Raw genomic sequence first — 18,792 nt, forward strand, 5'->3', positions numbered from 1 at the left:
GGTTTCTCCTTTCAGACACTTTATTATGTTATAGAGTTCCAAGTGGAGTCCATTGTGAATCCCCTATTCCGTTAGATAATCTAGAAACTCCTGACTAAGATATTCTCCTCTTCGATCCGATCTAAGAGTGAGAATACTTTTCCCAGTTTTGTTCCTCAACTTCAGCTCTAAACTCTTTGAACTTTTCAAAAGCTTCAAGCTTGTACTTCATTAGGTACATAACCAAATCTAGAATGGACATCTATAAATGTAATGAAATATGAATAACTTCATTTGGTTGGTGTGTTTAAGGGTCCACATACATCCGATTGTATTAGCCCTAGGAGCACACTTGCTCTTTCAGCCTTTCTAGTAAAAGGAGTCTTAGTCACTTACTAAGGAAACAACACTCACAAGTTCTATATGATTTATAATCAAATGGATCTAAATAACCTTGTTTATATAACTTGACTATCCTTGTCTAATTGATATGACCAAGTCTACAATGCTAGATGTAGGTTTGATTTGAATTATCTTTTCTAACTTTCTTGACATCAATATTGAGCAGTGGGCTATCAAGATCCATAACATAAAGTCCTCTATGACATGTTGCGGATCCATAAAATATATCATTTAGAATGACAGTGCAATAATTACCTTTCATTTTAAATTAAAAATCATCATTCTTAACTAAGTATGAAACTAAAATGATGGTTCTAGTTAATGTCGGTACACAATAGCACTCTTTTAGCTCCAGCACTAAGCCTGATGGTAAAATGAGATCACAAGTCCTAATGGCAATTGTTGCAATTTTGCACCATTGCCCATTCTTAGGACTACCTCATTTTTACCAAGCCTTTTACTATCCCTTAAAACTTTTATGTCAGTACATAAATGCGATCCACATCCTAAATCTATTATCGAACGTTTAAGATTAGCAGTGAAAAAGTTAAGCTTAATCATATTTAAAATTATCTCTTTACTTGTCAAGATTGCACCCTTCCATTTATTGAGAACTTTTCTCAAAATGATATACTAGTTCAAACATTTTAGGCTAATGGTATCAAGTATGCCAAATAAAGTAGCAATTGTTATTATACTCATTCTAACAATCTATAAATATAGAAAATGAATTTGTATTAGTTTGTCATGTTATTAACCAATCTAAGATGAGGTATTAAATCTTACATTGATTCTCCACCTAATTTTTCGTAATAATAGCCTTCACTATTATACGAAAATCTTTACTAGGCATTTATAGTGAGCAGGGACCTTTTTCAAATTATTGCAACCTTGAGTAACTCAACAAATCGCAATAAGCCTAATTGGGTAGATAACGTAGCTTATCAATTTCATCTCCACATTACTCCTAGATCAGTTAGGTGACAACTCATTGTCTAAATGCATCATATGCATTTTGCCTAACCTTGCCTCTAAGACCATGTTGTCAAGTGTGACACATCAGAACCACACAGTTTTAGTTGAGTAAGACCCACCTATAACTCGAACATGCTCGTGTAAAAGTTTGACCTTAAATGACTCAACAAGTTTCTAATTAAAATGGTAGCCTGGTTATCTTGTTATATGATGGAAGATAACTTAATCATGCAAAGCACGTGACTCAATATTTTAATGAGAAATTTTTGTTGTTGCTTTTATCTTGTTATTTAGGTCTTATCAAATTTGGCATGCTTAGCATTTATAATATAAAATAAATTTATCACATGCATACTACTAGGATAATTATGGGCTTTAATCTAATTTAATTTTTTTGAGCCATCGAAGGAAATTAATTGGTCAAATCCTAAGGGATTACATACAAATATTACCATATCTTGTAGTCTTGTAATGTTCATGTCTCCTTGGCACCTTCGTCCTTCATTCTTGGAATTACAAAATTTTATTCCTAATCTAATCCTATGAATTCTAATTACATATATGTAAAGAAACCTCAAGTTATATTTGAAGGGAGTAAGATGAGAAGAGAATTTAAATTTGACCCTTATGCTCAATAAGAGTCCTAATCATATTAGAAATTTAATATTCACAAGGAATCCTAATCCAATTAGGCTTTTTAATCTTATTAAAAAATTTAATCCTTGTTGTCCTCAATTTTACAACCCTAGTCCAACCAAAATTAAATCTTTATGGCCAAGAGTCCTATTTCTTTGCCAATTTAATTTTAGAATCTAATTTAGGATAATTCTAAACTCTTTAGGATATATTTCACTACAATTAGGAGTCTAAATCCAAGCTATAACTGAATTAGTACCACTCCTAATTATACAGAGAAGAAATCACACAAGCTAGTGTAATTTTATTAGGTTTACATCACCTATGTTGTCCTAAATTTTTTAGAGCTCCATCTTCCATTTTTTGTTGCGATTTTAGCACCAATTCAAAAATATCCCATGCCCCAAACATCATGCCAAAAAGCTCTCAAAACCTCAGCAAATTTGGAGTACAAATAGCCATGATTTTGGAAAAGTTCTTGTCACACAAGAATACAATTCTAGCAAACTGTTTATGCAGAAACATCATCAGATCACCACCCAAACGAGGTGGTTAGACTCTTTCTCTAAGTCCTTCAAAAAAATTTCCAAAACAGATCACGTTATGCTGCCAAATTTGTCATATTTGAATTTTTCTTAAAATAAATCTATAAAATCTTTAAAGACTTATTAAATCTAGATTTTAAATCCATAATTTAAGATTGTAAATGCCTTTTGAAACATAAATCAGATTTGAAAAAATCCATTTAGAATTATTCTAAATAATTTTTCAAACTTTGCATCAAATTGACATATAAACAAAAACAGTTTTTGTAATCTTCAACAACTAAACATAAAACTAGATTAAATCAATTAAAAGAGGCTCTGATATCATTGTTGGGTATTCGAATCATGCAGAGATGGATCATATGTAGCGAAATACTAGTAAAATTTTAATTTCCTAAGCCATAGATCATTATTGAAACTAATCTAGAAACATCACAAGAGAAAGATTTTACCATACCTGAAAATTTGATGTCTGCTTTTTTTGGTGGAATCCTCCTTGGGTTTTCATTTTTTTGAGTTTTGTACACCAACTAGGACCTATCAAACCATAGCAACACAATTGTCCTGCCTTTAATGGTGATCCGCATAGTGATTTGCCAAAATCTCTTCACTAAGAATGTGTGAATCCCTCAGTCAAAGTTTGTGCTAGCAAACTCTTAATTTTGGGCTCCTTTGTGTTTCTCTTCTTTTGGCTGTGATCTTATTTCAACACATGAGAAAATAAAATGGAACTCTTCTGTACATTCAAAAGGCGGCTAAAGGATTCTTTGGTAGAGTGACTTGACCTATTTTATTTCCAACAAGGATTAGAAAATGTCTTTGGCTAATTGGGCATTTATTTAATACTCCATCAAATCATATTTGATTTAACCCAATAGTTAATTGGATTAAACCTCTATAAAATCAATTAGATTACATCCAATTGAACTCAAATTAATTTTTGGATAATTTTAGTGAAAACAGAACATAAGTATCGATACCCTATGAATAGGTATCAATACTTTTAGTATGGCACACCTTGAAAAACCACTCTGTTTAAGAAGTATAGATACCTGTTTTTCGAGTATTGATACTTCAATTAAAATTTGTAAATTTTCTACAATTTTCCACTTGAAATCTGTCCCGAATAATTTTCTTTAAAAGTAAGGCATTTAAACACATTTCATAGTCCTCAAAACTCATATTTGACTTTACCAAACTTAAAAAACTCAAATCCACAATTCAAAAGCATTGCATCAATACAAAACTCATAAAATTTCTGAAGTTTATACTTTAAATATACAACACCTAGTGGAGTCAACTTAAGAAGCACAAAGAATCATACTAGTGGACTACCAAACTACAAGATAGTAGTCTATTGCAGTCAGCCATTGACTTTTATCAAGTCATGTGCTATCCTCCACCAGACTCATGGCTTGCACCACTTTCCCCTTTTTGCTAGTTAGGGCTTCTCTATTGCATGCAAGGTCTAGTGAATTCTGTTGCTAGCACAAGTTCTTACTTAAGAGCTCCACCTCAAAATGTATTTAGTAATGATCATCTATATCCTTTCCATTACTCAAAATCACTTGGCATGTGGTTGCAGCCTTTATGTCATCCAAGTATACATACTCAAATTCACATGATTCACCATTTATACCAAAAAGCATTTTCATAGACTAACATTCATAAAACATTTGAACAAAACATTTATATCTTTCACTTGGAAGCATAAACCTATAACACGTGTTGTAACGTGCAGGTCTGAAAAATCATCTGCTAGACGTGAAAAACTAAAGAGTCACCACCAATCTTTTTTATCTAAGTGCGATTAGCCATCTATTGACTTTGTTCTAATTAACGAGGTCCTAAATTAATTTTATGTCCGTCAAAAGAATGATAAACTTGTCTACGTGTTTTAGAATAAGCTTTAGGTCTACAGTCACGCACAGGAAAGGATTTGCACCCCTGTGATGCCTATTTCATGAATGGTATCATTTAATCATATGTTATCCAAAACCAGTGACTTAATTCTTATGTTTCCTTAATTATGGTTTATTTATTTTATTAACAAATCAAAATATTTTATTTAGTTTTATAGTTGTGGTTTACACATGATGCAATTATAAAATGCATGGCATAAAATCTAGATAATGCCAAACGAAAACCTTTTATTGAGGATATCTCCCGAATTCGCCCATCATACTAGTGGGTTCCGGGGATACTCTCTCACTTAGTGAAATACTCGAGAAACTCATCTTCGTAAATTTATCAAGTAAATCCAATCATTGGGGTAGTCGTTTGCAAGTAAAAACAATATTTTCATGAATGCAGTCCTACTACGATCGAAAGTTTTTTATTAAAGGCATTCGTTGAGCTCTCTTTTCGTATTGGTGGAACACGGAGGTATCTTTTTACCTGAAAATTTTTTCAAAGAAATTCACCTTCGTAAGCTCCTTTTGAAAAGTCCCATCACTAGGGCCTTGGATCGTGCACACAATACATCTACATGCCATGACATTTAATGATGTAGTGATGATATGTAATATGCCTGTAAATTTCAATATTTGTTTATTAACCTTCGTACAACTCTTTTGTTATTTCTTTGAAATTTCTTTTTATTATTTTTTCTTGTATCCATATATATCATGGATAAACATATTATATTTATTACTTTTATCTAACTATATTTTTTATTTAGTTTTATTATCTATTTTTTATGTTAAAGTATTTTCTTTTTATTATTTTTTCTTGTATGCATATATATCATGGAGAAATGGTTTGAGAACATTTACAAGGACCAGTTCGCTCTAAACAGTAATCATCAACTCTTTCGAGATCATGTGCACACCTTATTGTCAAAACGCTTTTCCCTTCATGACTTTTCTATCTTGAAAACATGTTATAAAAAGCTTTATTAAATCAATTGTGTCACATCATTTTGCAAACTAAACATAAAGCTTTAAAAATTTTAATTCAACAAAAACATTAAAGCTTCAATTACAATTTTTGAAGTTTATATTCCTTAACAAAATCCTACTCATGCCATGCATATGAATACAAAATAAAAGCTTCAAATCATCCATTTTTTCTACAAGCAATTTATTTAAGACCTAAGGCTTTTCTTCAAGTTCTTAACAAGAACTCAATCTATGGCAAAGCTAATTTCCAACGTTCCATAAGCTCAAGAGTCAAAGTGCCATCCTTGATGAAAATTAAAATTTTCTCTCTCAATTGCCTACACTTCTCCGTTGAGTGTTCAATTGCTCCCACTTGATAGTCACATTTAGCATTAGGGTCGTAGTTCCTTACCAATGGATTTGAAACTGTCTTCATTGGCACAGGACTAAGGTATTGATTCTCAATTAACAGAGGCAACAAGTGATGGATCGGCATTGGCAATTGGCAAGCATTGGATCTTGGAAATGATCGAGGCATAAGTGGAAGTGTGGGTGCTCTTGGATGAAAAGTTGGTTGTGGAACTAGTCGATATGGATATAAGTTATGAGAAATATGATTCAGAGTGGGGTAAGAAGGTTGGTATGTGAGATAACAATGGTATGGATTGACGCCCTATGGCTGCCCTTCACATGTAATAACTTATGCCTCCCCTTTCCTTTTCTTTGAGGCGTTACGGTTTTCCATGCTACTGACACTGTTCTCTCCAATTTTACCTTTCTTAATTGCATTCTTAATCATCTCTCCTGAAATCACTATATCGGTAAAGTTCTTGGTAGCATTGTTGATTAGCTTATCACAATATGATGGCTACAGAGTACCAATAAATAACATTGTTGTTTCTTTTTCAATAAGAGGTGGTTAAACTTGTGCAGCAACATCTCTCCATCTTTGAGCATATTCATTAAAACTCTCAGTGTCTCTATTTTCCATGTTCTACAAAGAGAGTCTATCCAGGGCCATGTTTGTGACATGTTTGTATTGAACTAGAAATGCTCTTGCAAGATCTTTCCAAGAATTAATATGATTCCTAACCAATTGAACATACCATTTAGCTGTAGACTTTGTTAGACTATCTTGGAAACAATGAATCAAGAGTTTATCATTATATGCATGTGTGGCCATCTTTTGACAATACAGAGTGATATGGGCCTTTGGGCATTTAGTTTCATCATACTTCTCAAAATCTGGTACTTTTAACTTGGGTGGGATAATCACATCAGGTACCAAACATAAGTTGGTTGTATCCAAAGATTCAAAGATATCCATCCCTTCAATGGTTTTAAGGTGCTCATCTAAAAAGTCAAGCTTTTGTTGCATTCTCAATTCTTTCCTTAGCTCGTACGAGTCTACTTTCAATTTTCCTTGCTTTCCAAGGTTATATAAGTCAAGAATAGGAATTGAGTCAGAGAGATTTGCCTTCAAAATTGACATAGTTTGCCCTTGCCCTGGCAATTGGCTTCGTCCTTGCGAACTTGAAAATCCTTCGAAAGACCTTTCCCCTTTACTGCTAATCATGATCTCCATTAACTTTTCCAACTGTTCCTTTATCTCTTCCTGACATTTCTCAATCTTGTCCATCTGTTTTGACTGCTCTTCTTCCATAATTCTAACTTGAGTCCACATATCACACAAACAGTAAATGGACTTCCTTGAGCTTCTATCTTTCACAAAATGGAAACAAATTAGATTGAATGATAAATTCTACTGTCTTGAAGATCTTTCTAAATATATTCCTTCTTCATAAAAAAACTTTGGAAAAAGATCTTTTAGCTTATGGAATCAACAACATTATTGTCTCTCTTTTCATTAAATGTTACTGAGTCAAATGATGCTATTTACAAAAAGATGGATGAATGATGGATGCATGTGTCAAAATCAATAGATGTTTAAATGCATGACTATATGATTTATGAGTCAATGGATGATGAATGATTTGGGACACTTTTTATGCATGATGAGATTACAACAATATCTAAGTTGTGTAACACATTTTTTTTTTTAAACCAACTCTTTTTCCATTCATTTTTCTTTTTTGAGAAATCCTGGTCATTATGAAACAAAATTCAGAATATGTTTAAACAAAATCTGAAAAATCAATCATTTTTACATTCGATCCAATTTGTGATAATTTTCTTGCATCATTCGAAGAACACATTAATTACTCGGTAATTGTTCATAAAAACAAATCCGTTTTTACAAACTTCAAAAGAAGTTAAGAACAACCACATCTAAACATTAAATGTTCTAAAGTCTTAAAAACTTCTACTCAAAAGGAAAAAGTCCCAATAAAGTCCACTCTTTTGCCACCTAAACACTTATTTGGACATCCTATCACCATGCCTGACCATCTTCGCTGGATTAAACCACTTTGCATCTATAAATGTTTGCACCTTATGCTTGAAAATGGTACAATCTTCAATGAAATGTCCCATGACTCCACCGTGATAATCGCATCTTGCATTTAGGTTGTACCATCTTGGATATGGAGGTTTCAAGGGTTCCATAAGCAGAGCAACAACGAGGTGATCCTGAACTAATTGGTGAAAAAGTTCTTCATAAATAATGGAATGGGATCCAACTGCTTGTGTATTTTTTTTTTGGATTGTTTTTGGATGACACCTTGGCTAGGAGTAGGGGTGGTTGACAATGGTGTGAACAAATGGCCTCGAAGAGCTTGCTGATAATATGGTCGAAAGGTGCTTGGGCAAGGGTGCAAACTTGGATGCAAACTAGTGTTCATAGGTTGGAAATTTGGTTGAAAAGTGGTAGGTTGGAGGTATGTGCTTGGTGGCAAACCATTGTTTGAAAGTTGTGTGGGGCTTAGAGATCCTATCTTGGATATAGAGCACTTCAATTCAAACATTTGTGTATTCAGCTTGTCCATCCTTTTCATAACTTTTCCCAAACCCTGATCTTTACTTGGGTCACTAAGTAAGGTGTTAGACTTATCAAGGACAAATCGATTTTCATTCAATGGTTGCTTGAGGCTTGGCTCAATTTGAAACGACGAAAATTCTTGAGAGTGAATTCCATTGGCTTCGTTGAGATGCTCAACCATTTCCATCAATTTAGCAATTTATCCTTTCATCTCTCGAAAATCGTGCCCAAACTCTTATTGATTGTGCTCTTGTACACTTATCCTTGCTTCCAATTGATGTCACATATCCTTCAACCCCCTTAATTAAATCAAATAAATTAGAATTTTTTTTTAAATTTCACTAAAAATTTTCTAGATGTTTTCCAATAAAAGTGGATTTGTGGATTTGTTCTATTTTCTTCAAACCTAATAACATCATGTGGTTTTATTGTGGGAATAAATATGGTGAGAAATAAACAAGAGATGAATATATGCATATGGATGCAAATATGTCATGTGCATGAATGCAAGAAATGCAATGATGCTTTGATGAATGGATGAGGCACTATATAATGAAATGCCTTTAAAATGCAAGAAAGTTTAAACATTGTACACGTAGTGCGAGTACAATAAAAACCATATTGTTAAAAATCATGTAAAGTGAGAAGTGAAAAATTTATTCAAAACTAAAATCCTTTTTTTTTCTGAAAGGAATGAAAGAAACGAAATATCCATTTTATTTCTCTTTTCATTTCTATCGAAATGGAAGACCCTTATCTCCTTTTTATTTCTTTGCTATTTTCAATGAGAAAAAAGAATTGAAAGAAATATATGATTTTTTATTATTTATTTTTTATTTTCATAATTTTTCAAAGGACAAGAAATAAAAGAAAAGACTTTATTTGTTTATCAAAATAGAGAGAGTGGGAAGTGTTCTTTCACGTGTTCCTAATCAAAGGTACATATTTCACAGTAGGTTTTACCTAGGAGGGGCTACATGTAGTATCTTACATGATGAGTTTGGATTTGAATAAAGCTAAGAGTTTCCAAATTGTTCCTCACTATCGTCCACTCGAACTAGTAAGGCACCCCAATCTTTACCCATTACAAGCTTCAAGCGAACTAGGTTTAATCTAAGTGGGAGTCTTCACTAGCCCATACGAAAGTTATCACTTCACGAGAGTGTAGCTACTAAACTCCCTCATAACAAAGGATACAACCCGGATAGAAGGCTCATGCATGAATGCAAATTGTGTCATGTGTGTAAAGGAACAGACTGACCTTTAACGAATCCTTTCATGTCCCTCTATCTTAGAATCCTTTCATGTAAAGGAATAAAATAACAATAATGAAACAATAAATGCACCAAACAATAATGCACAAAATGAATGCTTGAGATTTAAAGAAACACTAAATTATTTAAAGTTTAGGATAACATATGATTAATTAATGGCTCGACTCTCAAAGAGTCCCCAGTGGAGTAGCCATCTGTTGTAATGTGCGGGTTTGGGAACTTGTCCTCTAAACGTGGAAAACTAAGGAGTTGCCACCAATCTTTTTTATCTAGATGCCATTAGTCACCTATTGACTCTATTCTAATCGACGAGGTCTTAAATTAATTTTAGATCCGTTAAAAGAACGACAAATTGGTCTATGTGTTTCAGAACTAGGTTCGGGAGTACGATTGTGCACAGGGAAGGATTAACACCTCTGTGATGCCTATTCCACGAATGGTACTATTTAATCATATGTTATCCTAAACTAGTGACTTTATTCTTATGTTTCCCTAATTATGGTTTATTTATTTTATCTTTTATTTTTTTAACAAATCAAAATATTTTATTTGGATTTACAAGTGTAGTGTACACATGATGTAATTACGAAATGTATGGCATAAAATTTGAATAATGCCAGATGAAAACCTTTTATTGAAGATATTTCTCAAATTCGTCCATCATACTGGTAGAATCCGAAGATACTCTCTCACCTAAGGAAATACCTCAGAAACTTACCTTCACAAATTTACTGAGTAAATCCCATATCGACGTAGTTGTTTGCAAATAAAAACAATATTTTCATGAATGCAATCCTACTACAATCGGAAGCCTTTATCAAAGATATTCGTCGAGTCTTCTCATCGTACTAGTGGGACTTGGAAGTATCTTTTCACCTAGAAATTTTTTCAAAGAAACTCGCCTTCGCAAACTCCTTCGAAAAGTCCCATCATTGAGACTTTGACTCGTGCACATGATACATCTACATGCTATGACATTTAATGATGCAGTGATGATGTGTAATATGCCCATAAATTTCAATATTTGTTTATTAACCTTCCTACAACTCTTTTGTTATTTCTTTGAAATTTCTTTTTGTTATTTTTCCTTGTATGCATATATATCAAGGATAAACATGTTATATTTTTTATTTAATTTTATTATATATTTTTTATATCTAAGTATTTATCTATTTTGCTATATAAATTTTCCTTGTTACCTAAATATTATTTTTTAAAACCAAATATCTCATTTCNTTTACGTTATTTTGTTTATCATATACATGGAAATATGGAAGACGTTTTCTCAAACAAGAAAGACAACAAGTTCATCCGCCAATCAATTTTAGTGTGAATAAGCTTTGAATTGTGGATTAAGTCAAAAGTACTACTTTTGGAGAAGGAAATTCCAGTGTGAATTGTCCTAGGAGCAAACTGCTCCCAGTTCTGGATGATCATTGATAGAAATTTTCTATTGTGACAAAATAGATGAATCATACTTTCGTCAACAATGATCTAATGTAGTTTTCATTATATAATAATAATAATAATGGTGTTTATTGAATTTACAATGATCATTTGGGATAATTAATTAATCTAATTTGCAAAATGATTAATAGTTGTATTGGGATTAAATTACGATACTATATGATTACAATTCTATTAAATTACTATTACGATATACTATCAGCTTGAATTTTTTTTAATTATTGAAAATCTCTTTTTTATATATATATATATAATATATATATATATATATATATATTATTACATTTTCATGTAATTCCTTTCCTTTAGCTAGATTAATTTTTTCATAACTAGATATTATTTTACTTACTTAGTTTTATTTTTTTTTGCCAAATATTTATTTATTTCTCTCATATATTTTTATTTTTAACCTATATCTACTATTATTTATTTTTTAGATTAGACATTCATTTTTTCCTATATATGCATATATTCTATCTAACTAAATCTATCATTTTATAATTAAATATTTATCTATTTCTTTATTTATTTTTTTTGCTTTTTTTCACTTTATATTTTTACCTTAACATTTGATAATTTTTCTATATTTTTTCCTTTTATTTTAATTAATCACATACTAAAGTTAATTTATTTTCCCACCAAATATTTGAGTCAAGCACAACAAAACCAACGCAGACCAAACCCACAAAGGAGAAGGGTTTACCTTCCTTGGGCTAGAGGGGACCTAAGACAACCAAGCCCGCTTTAACAGATCTGCTTCCCAAGGCCCACGGAGGCTTACTCAAAACGCATCATTTTGGTGCTTATGCTGCAACTCCCCAAGCGCCCAAAACAATGCCGTTTAATTTATGCTTATTCTCTCTTCCCTTCCTAAAACGGTGTTGTTTTCAAATCTCAACCCTAGGTATAAAAGCTTCTCCTTTTTTCTCTCCCCTTCATTTTCCCTTTTCTTTCTCTCTCTAACGGTAGTGGCTTTCCTTTTTCTCTACCCAATTCTTTCCTTCCTCTTTTCTCTCTCTTCTTTTCTTAACCACAGTCTGATAACCCAAAAACGAAACCACTGAAACCCTAAACTCCCTGAACTTTCCCTTTTCTTCGACTAGAAAACGTTACAAAACCCTAAAATCCTTAACCCTTCGAAAGCTAGAAAACCTCCAAAACTATTTCTCATGATTTCTTAAAATTTTTTTTGGCTACTTTTTTCTTTGATCGCGATTGTGGTGTTTTGGCTGATAGGAACTAGGATCTTTTTGTGGTTTTAGGGTTTTCAGAAAACAAGAAAAGTTTTTGGGGTTTCTATTTTGGGTTCTTGGCTACTAGAGATTTTTAGGTTGGTTGCTAGGGTTTTTTTCTTTCTTCGTTTTGCAGATTCAGCTCCCCCTTCGAATTTAGGAAGAGGGCAACTTTATAGCTGCTCTTTTTGAGTGTTGGGTGCTAAGTGCCACTTGTGCTCTCCTAGCCTCACGACGCTTCTGCTAGATGCGAATTGGCAGGGTGGTATTATCCTTGGCAAGGTGCAAAACGCATCCTGCTGAACTGGTTCTTTTCTTCTTTTCTCTTTTTTATTTTTTTATTTTTTATATCTTTTTTTTATTTTTTTCTTGCAATTCTAGAATGTTCTTCATCTCAACTAGTTTTAACCTTGGCTTAATCTTGTTTTAGCCAATTTGATTCGTTTTAGTTTAAGTTTGATTACGTGGGCCTGTTTGCTAGTAACAGGCTTAATCATTGGGTCCTGTGACTCCCATACCAGTTCAACATTACCATGGCCCAAACAGTTTTATAATACTAGGACCAAGTTTGAGACTTCAAAGATCACTGCACTCTTAAATAACTCTGCTATAAAATAAAGTAATGAAACAAAAATGATAAATAATAAATAAATAAAAGATAAAAGATAAAGGATAAAGTAACAATAATAAAAATAAAATAAATAAGAAAACAAAAATTCATATAAACATAAATATTAACTACATATACATAAAAATATAATGTCCACAACACGTTAAGGACTTGTTCCTATGCATATATTTTGAAACATTGAAACACAAACACATATATACGAAACAGTACATGCATTTGTCAAACTATTTAAATGTAAATCCCTTACTTTAATGCCACCTTTATACAAGCAAGACCACCTAGTTAGTTCCTTTAGCTAAAGGACCTTGGAGCTTCAATGGAATCTATAATTCAACTAATGCACCAAGTCAACAAACAAACATAAATCCTATACACTCCCAAGCTCATTTCTATTCACCATCATTTTCACCAAACCTCAACTTAGCTTAGAAACTTCTCTAACAATACAATCCACCTACCACTTACTCATTTGAACCTTGTACTTACCTTGGTGAGCTAGCCTTAGAAGACTTAATTCAAAAACCTTAACACCTAAGAAAAAATCACAATTCTCTAAGTGAGAGAATTTAAATTTGAAAATTGATCGATAATAACATTGAAATAATGAAAACCTCACCTTAATTGGTTCAAACTTGAGTTTAAATTTTGCCTTGGTTTGGTTGGGAGAGGAATTGGGAAAAGGGAAGAGGTGTTAGCCTCAAGTTGAAGAAAGAATGAAATGGGCATTCAACCGAAGTCTCTTTTACTTTTAGCACTTTTCACCTCAAGTATCTTTACTTTTAGACAAGTGTCGATACTTTCCATGTTCTCTAAGGCAATCTGACCACTAATGTATCAAACCTTTAAAATATCATACTTTTCACATAGAATGCTCCCCATGGTGTTCTGTCTTCTAAGTATCGATACTTTTCACACAAAATGCTCCCTTAAGCATTTTGTCTTTAAAGTATTTATACATGTTTTAAGGTACTGATACTTTTGCAATAAAATTCAAATTTTCTAGCCAAAGCCTAACCTTTTTAACTCTATCCTTCCTCCCTTGTCCCATTTAACTTAAAACCTTTATCACATACAATTTTTTACAAAAATCTCGTTATTAGTTTCAATTACGTAGGTTCTTTCAAGCTCATCAAGTAAGTTTTATAAATTTGCCCTTGCATAAAAATCGAGGGTTTCATAGTGGAACTATTAGTAACACCTATTTTGGATAGTGATGAAATATGGATTTCGATGGAGGTTATGTTAAGGCACTTGTAAGTTGATGGGAGCTAGGAATTGATAGTTAATTGACCTTGAGTGACTTTCTCTCTAACAAAGAAGTAGTAATGTGCAAGATGTTTCATTCAAGTGTTAAACATTGGATTTATGCAGGTATAAGTGGCACTTTGATTATCACAATAAATTACCGGAGTAGATTTGATTTGTTGGTGTAATTCAGATAACAGCTATTGAATCCAAGTGAGTTTAGAGACAGATGCTACAATAGCTCGATACTCAACCTTTATGGAAGATCTGGCAACTGTTTTCTGCTTCTTAGAGCTCCACAAGATAGGTGTGATGCCACAATAGATAATATAAGTTGAGGTGGAAGTTCTATTATTAAAGTTTCCTGCCCAATTAGAGTTTGAAAGCACTGTAAGTGTAGGCTAACAATCTTTTGTGATGAAAACGCCAAGAAATAAAGTTGACTTCAAATATTTGAGAACTCTGTTAAGGGTTGAATGATGTTGTTGAGTTGGTTTGTGTATGAAGTGAGAGAGCTTATTAACAGTAAAACTGATGTCTGGTCTAATAAGTGAAAGGTATTGAAAGGAACCAACAATTTTTCTGAATTCTTGAGGGTCAAAAGCCACAAAATCATCAGTAAGTTTCAATGCGACAGTCGTGGACAATAGTGTGATGGGATCCTTTGCACCGTCCATGTTTATTCTATGAAGTATATCAATGATGTACTTATGTTGAGATAGAAAAAAAGAAAAAAGACCCTTTGTAGTAGGCACAACTTCCTAAAAGGTAGTTTAAGAGCCCAAGTCTTTTTCAAAGAATCTATGAGATAAATCATGAACAAACTCTAACAAGAAATATAAGTTATTGCCTGTGAGAATCAAATCATCTACATAGACAAGCATGAAGGTTGTAACGTTTTCTATGCAATAGATGAAGAGTGAGATATTTGCAATGAGTTATGAAAGCCATATGAGATGTGAAAGGAGCATAAAGCTATATACTATAGGCCCGTGGAGCGTGTTTGTGGCCATAGAAACCTTTTTGAGTTTACAAATATAATGTGGATGATATTGATCATAAATACTGGAGGTTGTTTTATATAAACCTCTTCAATGAAATCTCCTTGAAGAAATGCATTATGGACTTCAAGTTGATGATGAGGTCAATTTTTAAAAGCTGCGATACTCATCACTAGTCTGACAGTAATATATAGATTTAATAACTTGATTGAATGTCTCATTGTAATAAAGCACTAGTCGTTGGTGGAAACATTTGGTAACAAGTTTGGTCTTGTATCTAGAAATGGATCCGCGTTTCACTTTATTATGAAAACTAATCTGTAACCTACCACATTTTTGTTGTGAGGTTTAGCTACCAATTCCCATTCCCAAGTGTCACTGCTATGCAAAGCAGTAATTTCTTCAAGCATGGCTTGTTTCCATTGTGTATCTTTTATGGTAGTGGTGGCACAAGAAGGTTAAATGCTTGGTGGCCAAATGAATTTGTTTGGGTTTGAAGATTTTATTTTGTGACCTTGATAACATTGGATGAGTTCTTTGAATAACAAATTCATAAACAATAAGATTTGAACAAGGAAAAGGATTGGAATGTACCTTAGTAGCTAAGGGTGATGGAGAAGCATCAGTAATGAAGCTTGCCACTTGCTATGGAGATGGAACTAGTGTTTGACGTGCAAAGATTGCTGATATAGGGGTGTAAAAAGGTATATCAGTTGTGGTTAGCCATTCAAAGGATGCAACATGAGACTTATCAACTGAATTTGAGATTTCTGAAAAGGGAAAATGTGTTTAAAGCGAAAATGTGTTTTTATCAAGTAGAATATGTCGTAAGGTGAATACCTTGTTTGTGTGACAGTATCTAGACATAAGTAAGAACTTTGATGTTTAGAATACCCAAGGAAAACACATGGTCTGGACTTTTGGCCATAATTATGTGCAGTGTAAGGTTTCAACCATGGATAGCATAAACACCTAAACACCTTAAACTTGTGTTAATTAGGTTGTTGATGCAATAGTCTTTCATATGGGATTTATTATTTAAAACAGTAGAAGGTAGCTCATTTATCAGATACACAACTATAATGAATGCATATATCAGACCAGAATTTGAGGCATAAATGCTTGATGCAGTAAGGTAAGCCCAATTTCTACTATGCTTCTACATATTCTTTCAATTATTGTATTGTGTTGTGGTGTGTTAAGAGGTGTTTGAAGATCTTTGATACCAAGATAACTGAAATAAAGCTTCAATGCATCATATTCACCACCATAATTTGAGTAAACAAAAGTAATAGAGAATGCAAAATGTTATTCAATCATAGTTCTAAACTTAGGAAACAGTATATAAATATTAGACTTACATTTCAGAGGAAATAACCAAGTATATCTAGTAAAGTGAATATTGAAAAAAGAAACAAAATATCTAAAACCATCAATTGAGGAAATAATGTGCTGAATGACCATACCACGAATCATAGGATGGAGGCAATATCAAACATTCTTGTTTAAACAGATTGGAATTGGCACGACTTTCCAAGCAAATTAAGCAAGCCATTGCAACAAGTTTTTACAGTGTAAAGAACCTTAATATCCCAACCCCTTGAACTTGAAGTTCGTTTGATCGACAAAGTTTATAAGAGGTTCAAGAAAAGAACATGACGTTGTGTTCCAAAGGATAAATAGATGTTCTAGGATTACGAGAAACGAAATGATCAGGAGATGCGAGAAGAAGCAGATCAAAGTCATTGACAGAAGAGTGATCGGTTTCACACGTCTTTAAGCACGTAGAGAGGCACCCGAATTATAACAATAAGATTTCGCAGGTAGCTTCCAAAGCATATCAACGACGATGTCAAAAGGAAAAAAGGTCCTTGCCCTGGGCCCTCTTTAACTTGTTCATAATGTCCTATTCTTCAATGGCTTCACCTTGACTACCATAGTGCAATCACCATTTCCCACGGTGTAGACTAGAAAGCCCTTTAAGTGGAGTAAGAAACCAATCCAGGATATACCATTAAAGATGGGGGGTTTTAGTGGACAAATATGATATTCAAAAAATTGAATTAATTTTAGTAAATTATTTATATTATGAAACTATATAGATATTAATAAAAATTACAATTATAACCCAAAGTTTAAATAATTTTTAACCTTTACATCCAATAGAAGTAACCATAACATGTTTTATAAATAAATCCATAAATCAACATGAAATGGATAAAACGAACATCTTAAAACTTCCGTCTAATTTTTACCATTAAAAAAGACCTCATCAATATCACTTATTTTTTTTTGAATATTATCTTATTTAGGAAATTGAATTAATTTTAAGAATGTTAATCAATTAACTCAATCTTTAAAAATTTGTATTATTTCAAAATTTTCATGCTAGCCTATTAAATTTTTTTTTTTTACTCTTTTATAACAATTGATTCCATTACTTGTGCATAGCAAAGGATGGCTTGATCAATTATTATCATTATTTTTACAAAAGAATATCAAAAGTATTATACATATTAGAGACAAAATTTAACATAAGTAAAACTAGTTGTGAAGCCATGCCTTTTGTCCCATTAGTCCTTAAAATACTTAATTTGGCAAACTAATGAAGTCAATATATATATATATATTACAAAAAAAAAGTACCAAAATTTTTTTGTGCTTTTGAAGAAGTCCAACGAGGAAAGCAGGGGCGAATCTAGTGGAACCTTGGCCCATAAGCTATTGCAAATCTCATAAATTCATCATTTTAATCCTTTACATCCACATTAAAAGGGATAAATTATATATGTATATATAATTGAGAATACTCATGTTTTTCATGGACATATGACATGATATTGGCTCCAATAATATATCTGTAATGGTGGTGATTAGGATGTTTTGATAGTTGCTCCTGTGCAGGGACGTTGGGATAGGTTGTGCGAGTTCAGTTTGTGTAATGTGCAGATAGTGTGTGATATAGTCTTTTGTTTGTACAGAACATTTGTAAGACTAGGTTGAGTTGGGATGAACCTGAGCTGGGTGAGTGACATCAGGCGCATTGTGTGATGGGTGAGAAGATGCAGCTGCAGGTGCAACCTGGCCATTATAGTTTAATGTCTAGTATACACTGTGACACTATGGAGAGGTCCTGTGCCTTTGTTGTGTTCTACTGCAACAACACCTATGGAGGGTAGTTTTTGTATAGATTTTAAGCAATGAAATCTGAAGATGAGATTTTCAAATATATATGTTATATATATATGGACAACATTTAGATTTTACCAGTTTGTTGAAGGAGTGGGGGATTGTTGAGACTTGATAGGTTGATTTGCCTTGATATTTATGACACAGCTCCTGTTTATAATGATCTTAAAAATACTACAAGCTTTTGTTCAGTCCCAAGTTTACAGTCCGGATCTGATGTATTTCGGGTCATGCAGAGCCTAGCCCACATAGAAAGACCAATCCATGTGATCTGGTAATTTTTGTTATTTTCTTCATGAGCAGGTTCTTCAATTATAATTGTGTACAATGTTTGTAACTTTGTAATGTGCATGAGACAATTCCATATTGACGCATAAGCTGGGTTATGACTCAATCCCA

Source organism: Theobroma cacao, chromosome 1 (assembly GCF_000208745.1).
Source record: "Theobroma cacao cultivar B97-61/B2 chromosome 1, Criollo_cocoa_genome_V2, whole genome shotgun sequence".
Taxonomy (NCBI): domain Eukaryota; kingdom Viridiplantae; phylum Streptophyta; class Magnoliopsida; order Malvales; family Malvaceae; genus Theobroma; species Theobroma cacao.